Source organism: Phodopus roborovskii, unplaced genomic scaffold, assembly GCF_943737965.1.
Source record: "Phodopus roborovskii unplaced genomic scaffold, PHOROB, whole genome shotgun sequence".
Classification (NCBI taxonomy): Eukaryota; Metazoa; Chordata; class Mammalia; order Rodentia; family Cricetidae; genus Phodopus; species Phodopus roborovskii.
Window position 1 is genome coordinate 12,075,258 of NW_026126599.1, and position 10,986 is coordinate 12,086,243.

The following is a 10,986-nucleotide window of genomic DNA, read 5'->3' on the forward strand; positions in this document are numbered from 1 at the left end:
ATTTCTCTGGTGGGGTCATTGAAAACTTGCAGTTATGAAGCCATTAGCTCTGCCATCTTAAATGCTGGCTGTGGAGACTTAACCATACCAGAGGGAGGGTTTTAATGTTTCACTCTCAGTCCACATATATTAATAATTCTTGGAATTCACATTTAGCTCTTTATTGTCATGGGTACTTCCTATGAGCTAACTCAGGTCTTCATTTAGTGGAAGACAAGCAAGAAGCTTCCACTGATTACGGCCAATAAAGCCATAAGTATCTCAGACAATAAACACACCCACTTAAACACAACTAGTAACTTTCACTTACCCACGAGAAGACTGAAATCCCTTGTCCAAAACAAGAAAGCACTCTGAGTATATTAAAACTCAGAGTAAGATGCTGTGTCTAAATTAAGTCTGACAATCATTACACACCAAAGAGCAAAAGAGTATACCCAGAAACTTCTGAGTGCCTAGTGGCGAAACTAAGTTAATAATAGATGGGCTGCTCTAAGTTGTGTGGTTCCTGCACACTAACTACTTCACTGCCCGTCCGAGCTGGCTTTCTGCTGCTGGGAAAAATGCATGGCCAAAAGCAACTTGGGAGGAACAGGTTTATTCAGCTTGCAGATGACACTTCATCACCGAGGAAAGCTGAGTGAGGAACTTGAGGCAAGAACTAAAGCAAAGACCATGGGAAAATGCTATGTTGCTCATTGACTAGCTCCCAGGCTCTTCTTCGACGACCTTTCTTACATAGCCAAGACCCTATTGCCTAGGGATGGCACCACCCACAGTGGGCTGGGCCTCCTATATCAATTAGCAATCAATTAGCACATCCTACAGGTCATGCTCACAGGCCAATGAGATGAAGGCAATTCCTTAAGTGAGATTCCCTCTTCCCAAGTGACACTTGGTTGGGTAAAGTTGACAGCTGAAGCTAACTGTAACAACGTATGAGCCTTATACAACAACTGCTCCAAGTTCCAAGCTTTTGTTGTTTTTGGGTGTTTGTTTTGTTTGAGGAAGTACAGAAGGAACTGGACATGCCAACATTGGAAGAATTTCTTCTAATTAAGCTTCTGTAAGGTACAAACAACAGAGAAGTCATGAAAATTGTAAGTACAGTTCAACTGTGACAAATCTTGAAACTTCAGGGGGAAGTCACAGTTTAATAGTCAGAATATTTCAAAGAATGATTCAGCTGCACTGAAGTCTTGAAAAACAATGTTGCATTGTATAATTAAAACCAGTTGCCAGTGACTGGAGAACTTCCAGTTTTAAGTCAAAAATCAAGACGCCAGACTTGGTGGTACTATTGAGGCTGGGGAGCAGGGCCAAGAGTGAAGCTCAGGCCTCACACAAAGACTGCAGAATTAGCATTCAAGGGAAAAAACAACCCCACTGGCAAAGAGGAAGAGGGACACTTGAACCAGCAAGGTAAGTAACAGACTTCTGCAAACTTCACAGCCTAAAAGCCACAATGTGCAACACAGCCACCTGGATCCTTGGTGCACCTCTACCATGAGCTTCTCCTTCTCCCTGATCAGATCTGCTTCCTACTGTATCCTTTCTTAATACATCTAAGCTTTATAGTTATCAGACATGGGCCTCTGTTTCCCCTTTCTGTTCAGAGACAAAAAACCTTGGAAGCTCCAGCAACCACGCCTATAACTCTATACTGCTGATGTGGGAACCTCAGGATCCATTCTTCAGGTTCGCAGTCTCATAGATGAAAAGAATTTTACAGCTGACATAGAAGGGAACTGGGAGACAATTTCATGAGAGCTGGGTTAGAAGAGAGAAAGCCAGGATTGTGGTGTTGTCTGTTTTCATTTAAAGTGAAAGGGTCAGAAAAGCAGAAGAAAATAGAAGATAAAGTGAGAAAGAAAAAGACACTGAATTCTAACTCAGAGAAGTACGAAGGCTCAGCAGTGAGGATCTACAAACAACTGCAGCGAGGAAAGGGCTTCTGGGTATAAAAGTCCATATCTCAGGGGTAGGAAGCCGGCTGTGTGGGTAAAGGCACCTGGGACGAAGCCTGACCCATATGGTAGAAAGAACTTCTGTAAGCTGTCCTCTGATTTACAGACAGATGAAAGAGAGACAGAGACACAGAGACAGTGAATATAATAATAAAAAAACCTTAAGTATATCTCTTATTAAAGGGATAGTTATTAGCAGATTTTTAAACTATAACAACAGATCACTTAAAGTATAACTGAGGGCTGTTTCTGTCCAGGTCACTGACAGATCCTATATTAATATTCTCTCTCTCTCTCTCTGGTTTTTGAGACAGGGTTTCTCTGTGTAGCCCTGACTGTCCTATAACACCCTCTGTAGAACAGAAATTCCACGGCCTCTGCCTCCCAAGTGCTGGAATAAAGGTGTGCACCATCACAGCCAGCTCCTTTATATTAACTCTTACAGTAGTGAGTGTCTTATTATCTTTTGGACAATTTAAACTATTATACATCTCCATCTAGCACAGGTCCAAGGCCAGAGGTACAACTCAGATCCTGCTCTTTGACTAAAAATCATGTAACAGTAGATTTAAAACTAAAATAAATAAGAAATACAATCTATAAAATAGTCATGATTTCCCAGGAGAAAATAGTTTCTCTTAGTGGGCTAAACACTGCTGTCCTGTTTGCTTCCTATCACTGTGATAAACACCATGACCAAACGCAGCTAGTGAAAAAAGGATTTATTTGGCTTCTGATCAAAGCCCATCATGGAGGGAAATCAGGGCAGGAACCTGAGGCAGGCACATAGGTGGGTACCACAGAAGAGCACTGCTCACTGCCTTGCTCATCCCTCCTTCTTACAGAACCCAGGACCATCAACTGTGAGAGGTGACACCACTCACAGTGGTCTGGGCCCTCACACATCAATCATTAGTCAGGACACTCCCATAGGCCAATCTGATAGAGGCAATTTCTCAACTAAGGTTCCCTTTGCCCAGGTCAAGCTGACAAATACTAAGCAGTATAACTTCTAATCCAAAGACTAAAACTTTAGACTAATAAGATGGCTCAGTGGATAAAAGCTCTTGCCATCTGACTCTGGGTTGGAAGGAGAGGACAGCCTCCTGAAATGTGAACTCTGACTGCACACACACACCAAGGCATACACATATACACAAATGGACACACACACATACACATAAACAGACACAGAAACAAGCACACACACAGACAGACACACACACACCAAAATAAAAATTCAAAATTCAAAACTTCATAAACTCTGACATAAGACACAAGCAGAAAATCCCCCACTACAAAATTTAATTGTATGCAAAAATATTATAAACATTGTGCAAGATTAACCTGAGGCTGTGTGTATGATATATCTAAAATATTCATGAGTTCTGGGTTTGAACTTGGGCCCCATACTCATGATAACTCATTATGTTTATGCAGAAACTTCCAGCATCCAAAGTACTTCTGATTCTGGGCACTCCAGATACTTAAACAGAAACTTGATCATGTCAAGCCATTGGGTAACTACAATGGTACCTAAGACACAAGCATCCAAACATGAGGACTACAATGGTACCTAAGACACAAGTATCCAAACAGTTCAAACTGCAAACTTTAAGGTCTAGTGATAAAATTCTGACTGCCAGAGAAATGTGACAGGGAGCTGGTGGAAAATTTCAAGACATTGGAAATGCAGTATTGTAGGACCTCAGTTTCTTCTTCCTACACTCACTCTGGTCTTGAAGCAAGGAGTCACTTATATTGTGATGCAACATCTTGCCATATGCCTAAAGGCAACAAAAGGCCAGATGATCATATACTAAAGCAGTGAAGCTGGTTATCTCAGGCATTTGTTACAGTAATAGACTAAAAGTGATTAGCACACTGAAAAGAAAGGAAAACCGTAAAATTATATGGTAAAAGAGTTCACATATATATATATATATACATATCTATATACATAAAACACATATTTACTCACATATATATTTTTATATAAAATATGCAATATGACAGAAGAAGTAGGTGGCTAGGCATGGTGATGCAGGCAAATAATCCCAGCTATTCAAGACAAGAGGATCCTAGGATATGCTTGAGCAGCCTGGGTAACTCAGTGAAACCTGTCTCATAATAAAGCTTTAAGAAGACTTGGTGGGGGAAGGCATACCTAGCATGGACAGGTAATAGGTTTAATTCTTTGTATCACCCAGAAAAGGTAAAGCAAAGTTGAAAAAGATCCCAGACTCTGATATCAGAACCAAGGCTTAGAAGCTTGGCCTGAAAGATGAGAGTGTACCCTGGGATATTTGGAACACCTAAAATTAAAATAATTTAAAAGAGTCCTCAGAAGAAAGACAAAAAAAAAGAAAAAAGTGGTAACCTCCAAGAGCAGGCATGGGTCCAGGGGAAACATGGGAGAGTCACTGAAACGTAAGCATGGAAAAGTCATTCTATCTAGGGATATCTACCAACCTGGGAGGACGGGCTCTGACCCAAACAGAGCTGGCCCTGAAGCAAGTGCAAAGACATAACTCAGAGAGAACACTCTTTCATCAAAGAAAAAGACAGCAAAGGGGGGCACTCCCCCTTTAAGGACAGCATGACTGCAAGGGGAACCCAAAGACAAACTAGCCCAAGCTGGAACCCATTCAAATAAGGACTACCTTGTTCTAAAATCTCCATGTCTTGAGAAAGAAGAGGGGAAAAAATTAGGCTGCACCAGATGCCCTTCTCTATTGTCATCTGGGAAAAAGGAATTTCTACTCTTCTCTCTTCCCAGAGTTTTAGAAGCCCACCTACCCTGGCTGGCTCCTCTCTCTTGCCTTCATTTCTTAATCCACAGCAACAAGGCTTGGACTCAGCAAAGCTACTAATAGCACATCTAGGCCAAACCCAACAGCTACCCTGAAGTTGATATGAAGAGGGACCTCTCTCCAATACCTCCCATCTGAGTTCTTTATACTAACTCAGAGCCTTCCAGATAGAACCCAAAATCAGCAAGGCTGCCCCTTACACCTATTCCTGCCTTACACCTACCCCACTCCCTGAGCCCACCTTTTACCATTACCACCAAAGTTCTAGAACTGGGCAGTCTACAATCCAGATTCCCACCCACTGGTGAACCCTGGTGCATACCAGCCTTAGGGCTCCAGTCTCCATCACTAGGTGTCATTCTCACCTTGGGATTACAAGCGATATCCTGGCTGCAGCACACCCCTGGCAGAGGCACCCCTTGGATATCATCACCTTCTTGCTTCTCAATTACCTCCCGCCTCTCTTTCAAGTCGAGTTCCCCAAATCTCATGCCACCCACCGCTGCTCCTACTTTACAGAATACTTGTCCCACAGCAGCTGAGACTCAACCTGGACAAGCATAACCTGCCGAGCCCCATCACTGGCCACCAGAAGCTGTTGTCCCCACTTATAAGCCTAGAAATCCTGGGCTGCCAACCAAATCACAAACCACCAAGGACAACAGAGTACTAACTAAAAGCTATTATCAAGCTCCCCTGAATTGCACACAGTCATGCAACTAATGATGAAATCCTACCAATTCTACCTCCTCAAATGTCCCTCTTCCCAGCCTCCCCTATTCCCGCTCATCCACCCCCTCCCCAGGAAAATCTAGCCACATCTCCCTTTTGTTCAAAATCCTTCAACCACTGGTGTTCAAACTCTGCCATCAGCAATGGCCTGCATTGCTGCATCTTTAATTCTCCTTGCTGCTTCCCTGTGCATGCACATCCACCACTGATTGCTTTCGGTTGCTCCACTTCACCCTGCCCGTGCCTTTGCACAGTTCTCCCTCAGCTGACACTAGAGCCATCTCCTTTTCATTCACCTGCTCTGGGAGCTGTCCTCATCTCAGAACAGCCCCTTACTTTTAGTTAGTGATGCTCCTCTGGGGTTTTATGGCCCTTTCAAGATACACACTGCAGCCAGTGTGTACACAGTTAAGTCCACTGGCAGCCAAAAGAGACATCTGTCCTGTTTACCAGTATACTCCTACCATGCATGACAGACTCTAAAGTATCTTGAAGGTTGAAGAGAAGTTCATGAATACGTTAGGTCATTTATGAAGCTTGCCCATCACAATATTGACCACACCCCACTGTCTGTCAGGACAGAGTATGGAGAACCTTGTATCTCTCACTTCTACAATCCCAATGGGTAAGATAGTGCTTGGTACTGAGTACACACTCACTTAAATAGAAAAGGCCACTTGAAAAAAAGTCAAATCTGGGGTTCTATGGATAGGAGCACTGGCTGTTCTTTCAGAGGACTCGGGTTCAGTTCACAGCACCCACATGTGGGCTCAAAACCACCTGCAACTCCAGTTCCACAGGGCCATATGCCCTCTTCTGGCCTCCATGGGCACTGAATGCACATGGTGCACAGACATACATGCAGGCAAAACACCACACACATTAAATGAATAATTTTCTAAAAAAAAAAAAAAATTCTGGAGAGAGACATACCCCATAGTATCCATAGTATTAAGTTTGGATAGCCATGAAGAAACTATCAGTACAGACACAAGACTGGAAGGGTAGAAATGGGCACTTTTTATTCCAGATTTAATCACTATATTGACATGAAATCTTTTTTTCCAATGTACTTGTGGTTCCATGTGCCCCAAAAGTAAAGTTAGAAACAGGGCCTAACACAAATAAAACAGTCTTGGTTTGGGCAGAGCTTGGTGGGTAAGAGTGCTTATACATATGCATAAGGAACTGGGTCTGGATCTTAACCACCCATGTAGAAAGCCAGGCATAGCTGTGCATCTCTAACCCTGGCCCTGGGAAGAAAGGGGAGGCAGAGAGTGGGGAACTATTGAGGCTGTGACCACCAGATAGAAAAGCTGAGAGCCTGAAGTTCAGTGATAACTGTGCCCCAGGAAAGTCCACAGAGGACCCACATACACACATGTGCACACATACATGCACATGTGTACACTGAACACACAAAAATTGAATTTAAACAAGCACTTAAAATAAGTTAATTAACTTTAAAAAAAACTGAGAAGGTGAGCAATTTGAAGTTGGTACAGCAATTTAGAGACACACTCCCAAGGGAAGCCACAACCTACATTCTATAAAGGAAATTTCTAGAATCCCAAAACCAGTAGAACACAGTACTCTTTCCATATTTATCCAACAAAGTTGTTTTCATTCAAACATCCCAATAACCAAAAACTTGCCTGTAAACATATTAAGTCTCTAAGAAAACTGTAAAGTGTGTGTACACAGACTGATGATGGACCAAGTTGGGGGAGAGGGAGGGGCTGTCAATGTTGGCATGGCCACTTAGCAAAATGTGTTCCAGCTTCATATTCAGAATTTTTTAAATAACCAACACCCATCAATGAGATTATAAATTTTAAACAAACCGATCAAGCAATGCCCAAAACAGGTTCACTTGTAAACCTAACTGCAAAGGTGATGTTTATAGACAGGTCTAGAACAAGATTCTTTTCCCTCCTATAAATAAAGCAACACAGATACAAGTCCAAGCAAGGTCTCCTTTACAATCCAGTGAGCTTCAAACATCTAAAACAACACAGCTTTCTTTAAAAAAAAAAAAAAAAAAAGAAAGATCTTTTAAATTCAAAGCACTACAAGGCAGCTATTAGAACCCTGGGAGAAGGGAGCCAAGAGGACATGATCTTTAACTGCCTTTGGGAAAGGTCAAACCTGCTCTCTTTGGTTTAGCCTCTCAAGTAGATGAAAGAACTGGCTGAAAAGACCCAGTGACTGCATTGTCTCGCTGCTTGAATAGGAAAGTTTGGGAAGGCATGCACAAAAACACTTGGTGCTCAGGGGAATCTGCCCTGGATGAGACAGAAACCAGCCAAGTATATAATACTCTAAACTCGGTTTGCTGAATAGTCGCGGGCATTTTCACAGTTTTAGACAAGCCAAACTTTCAAAATGTTACAACATTGCAAATGGCCAGTCCCTCCCCTTACAAAAACGTGTTTTTAGAATCTTAAAAGTCAAAATATCATGCCTCATTAGGCATGAATTTAAGAGATTCGACGCAAAAGGGGCTCTTTCTAACCTTCGGCTTTTGAAAACTCAAAAAAAAAAAAAAAATCATTGCTAGAAGACAACCATCATATTAAAACCAACCCCTAAATGGTAAAGAATTCCTTATTCTACTCAACAGCAGCCAAGAAGATGACAGGTTCCCTTTAATCCCCGGCCTATCGCACAGTTTCTCAATAATTAAGAACTCTGCTGTCCACTGCAGAGAGGCCAAACCAAGAGGAAAAATCGGCATATGCTGGGAAGTACCAAAGCCAGAGGGGGAGAAAGATGTTCAGTCAGAGAAGCTGCGCCGTGGACCAGGCCGGGAGCAGCCGGAGCCTCGGTGCACGCGGCCAGCAGGACCCCGGTGCAGGCCAGGCCGCACGCGGGACGGGAGCTATTGGGATGAAGGATGCGCAGGGAGGATGCGGCGCCACCTGCGGCCGGGAGGGACCAGGGCAGGTCCGCAGCCCGAGCGCGGCGCCCTCGGAATCCCGCCCCATGTCCCCCGGAGGTCGGCCAGGAGCCTGGGAAGGACCACAGCCGCACTCACCGCGCCGCGATCCCAGCTCCATCATCCCGCCGCCCGCACCGCAACGCGCAGCGGCGACAGACGCCGCCCCCGGCCCGGCACCGCGAGGCCACGCCCCCTTAGCGGCCAGGGGGCTGGATTGGCGAGCGCTGCGGCCAATGGTAAACGGTGAGGAGCGGGCAGCGTAGGCGCTGCGGGGGCGGGGCGTTGCGGAGGAGGCGGTGCCTCCTCAGGCCTCCTCCTCCTTCAAGGTGGGGAATCAGGGGGACCTGAGAACCTCCTCTTCTCCCAGACCCCTTGAGTCACCACCTGTAGCCTAACCTTCACCTGGGTCTTGAGGGCTTCTGACACAGGCTGTCTACCTACATGTCCTCAGACACCGTGCTGGGCTGAGCATTCATTCACCCAAGCCTGAGAGGATTATAGCCCAGTCATCAGTTGGCATTAAGCCCTGCTCAGATCTGTTCAGAACCCTCCCATCTTTTTCATCTACAGATTTCTTTTCCCTCTGTCTTCACCCATTTCCAATCCTATTCCCCACCCCCACTTATGAGGAAAGCCACACTGCCTACTACATAGTCTTGAACTATCAACTTATTTCGGTCTCAGGTAGTGCCAGATAACTGAAACAAAAATAAACAAGACAGGGAGGAAAGGGAATAAAAAAGAAGACAGTGTGTTCTCCTAGGTTCCGAAGGAAATGAGTTTTAGAAACAGAAATCTTACACATGCTTTTTATTTTTATTTATTTATTTATTTATTTATTTTACAAATCAGATCACAAAATGGAAACAGGTGTGTGTTTCCACAGAAAAACTGATTCAGATTGTCCTAAGGCATGTGATAAATTTAATGCCTAACTGCTGATAGAGATTTGAACAGAGTACATGTCACCGGAAAAACAGCAGATCAAGTATGCACCATTCACAAAATCTATGCTGCTTTCAACAGCTATCAAAAGCTCTGTACTCAGTTCCCATAACAGCCATGTGGAATATACAGGTAAACAAGATTTCAGTTCCTCAGGACTCTAAACACTGAAACTGGGATGATAATGTATGCCCAGCCCAAAGATGAATTGACAATCAAATTAAAATTGTCATTGATCAAGAACTCAAAACTCTGAAGGTATATGGTACCCACGTCTTTCCTGATTGCTAGTTGCATTCATTATCCCCTGTTCTCCTTCTTCAGTAACCCTCGCCTTACCTAAGCTGCATCTACACTTACATTGAACAGACTGTGATCCCTAAGTGCTTTTTTAGAGTCACTAGTACTATGTCCCATGTTATGTGATATTTGCTATCATCTTTACAAGATGGGTCCTCTAGACATTGCATCACATTTGGGAGAATGGTAGATGGACAGACATGGGGCAAAATATCAGTGATTTTCATCCCAATGGAGTTCTTCCCCTCTTAACAATCTTTCTGGGAAGCCCCACTGAGCACCTTCTGGTTTGCTTCTCCTTAGTCAGTCCTGTGGCACATGGCTACAAAGGAGTCAAAAGTGTTACTTGTTTTAAGACAGAAAGACATCCAGTTTCTGTTAGTAAAAGAGAACAAATATACAGAGCCTATATATGGCCAGTACGTGCCAAAGTAAGTAAATTCAAGACCGAGACTCTCATTTGACTCATTCATGTGAAGACCCATGGTATAAGAAGCTACTGAAGTCTCAGTAAGAAAACAATGTACACGGTTGTCAAAATGGGCATGGAAAGAATACATGTATTGAATAGGCTTATGCTCCACCAAATATACCATTAGGGAATTATAAATTAAAACACAAATTAAAAAGCACAGCATACATACTGGATTAACTGAAATCCAAAAATGCAACAATGCCAAATGTTGGCAAGGATGCAGAGCCACACGACAGCTCACTCACTGCTTCTGGGAATGCAAAATGGCACAGTCACTCTAGAGGGCAATTTGGCAGTCACATACAAATCAAAGACTAATTTTTCCATAGGATTCCACAAACACACTTTTTAGTAATTTATCCAATGGGATTAAAATTTATCCAAGTGCACACAAAATTTAAGCCTTGGACTGGTGATGGCTTGGTGGTTAAAAACACTTGCTGCTCTTACAGAGGTCAGGGGTTAATTCCTAGCACCCTTATAGCATCTCACTACCATTTGCAACTCCAGTTCCAGGAGGAATGAGACTCCCTCTCCTGGCTGCTGTAGGAACTGCATGCACATGGTACACATACACATTCAGTCACACACACACACACACACACACACACACACACACAAATTAAATCTTGAAATGCTTAGATGCTTAACCATAACCACTAAACACAGAAAGAAACCAAAATATCCTCACTTGGTAAGCAGATAGTCATATATAATGGACTATTCTTGCACAAGAAGGAGAAATGAGCGATAGAGCCACAAAAGAATGATGAAACTACTCACAGCTAAATAAAAGAAGCCAGTTGGGAAAAT

The 10,986-nt window shown here is 43.4% G+C and overlaps 1 protein-coding gene across 3 annotated transcripts in view; it reads right to left on the reverse strand.

Annotated features, from left to right (window-relative positions):
• The window catches only part of Wasf3 (WASP family member 3), a 96,720-nt gene extending 88,012 nt beyond the window's left edge, over positions 1 to 8,708 (reverse strand). For 2 of the 3 annotated variants that reach the window (XM_051205178.1, XM_051205174.1), the window contains exon 1: positions 8,550 to 8,708. The gene's annotated coding sequence lies outside the window, so the exon portion shown is untranslated. Of the gene's footprint in view, positions 1 to 8,263; positions 8,285 to 8,549 lie in introns of those variants that run through there. The other variant, XM_051205177.1, reaches the window with a different exon arrangement.
• Positions 8,709 to 10,986: the final 2,278 nt, after the last annotated feature.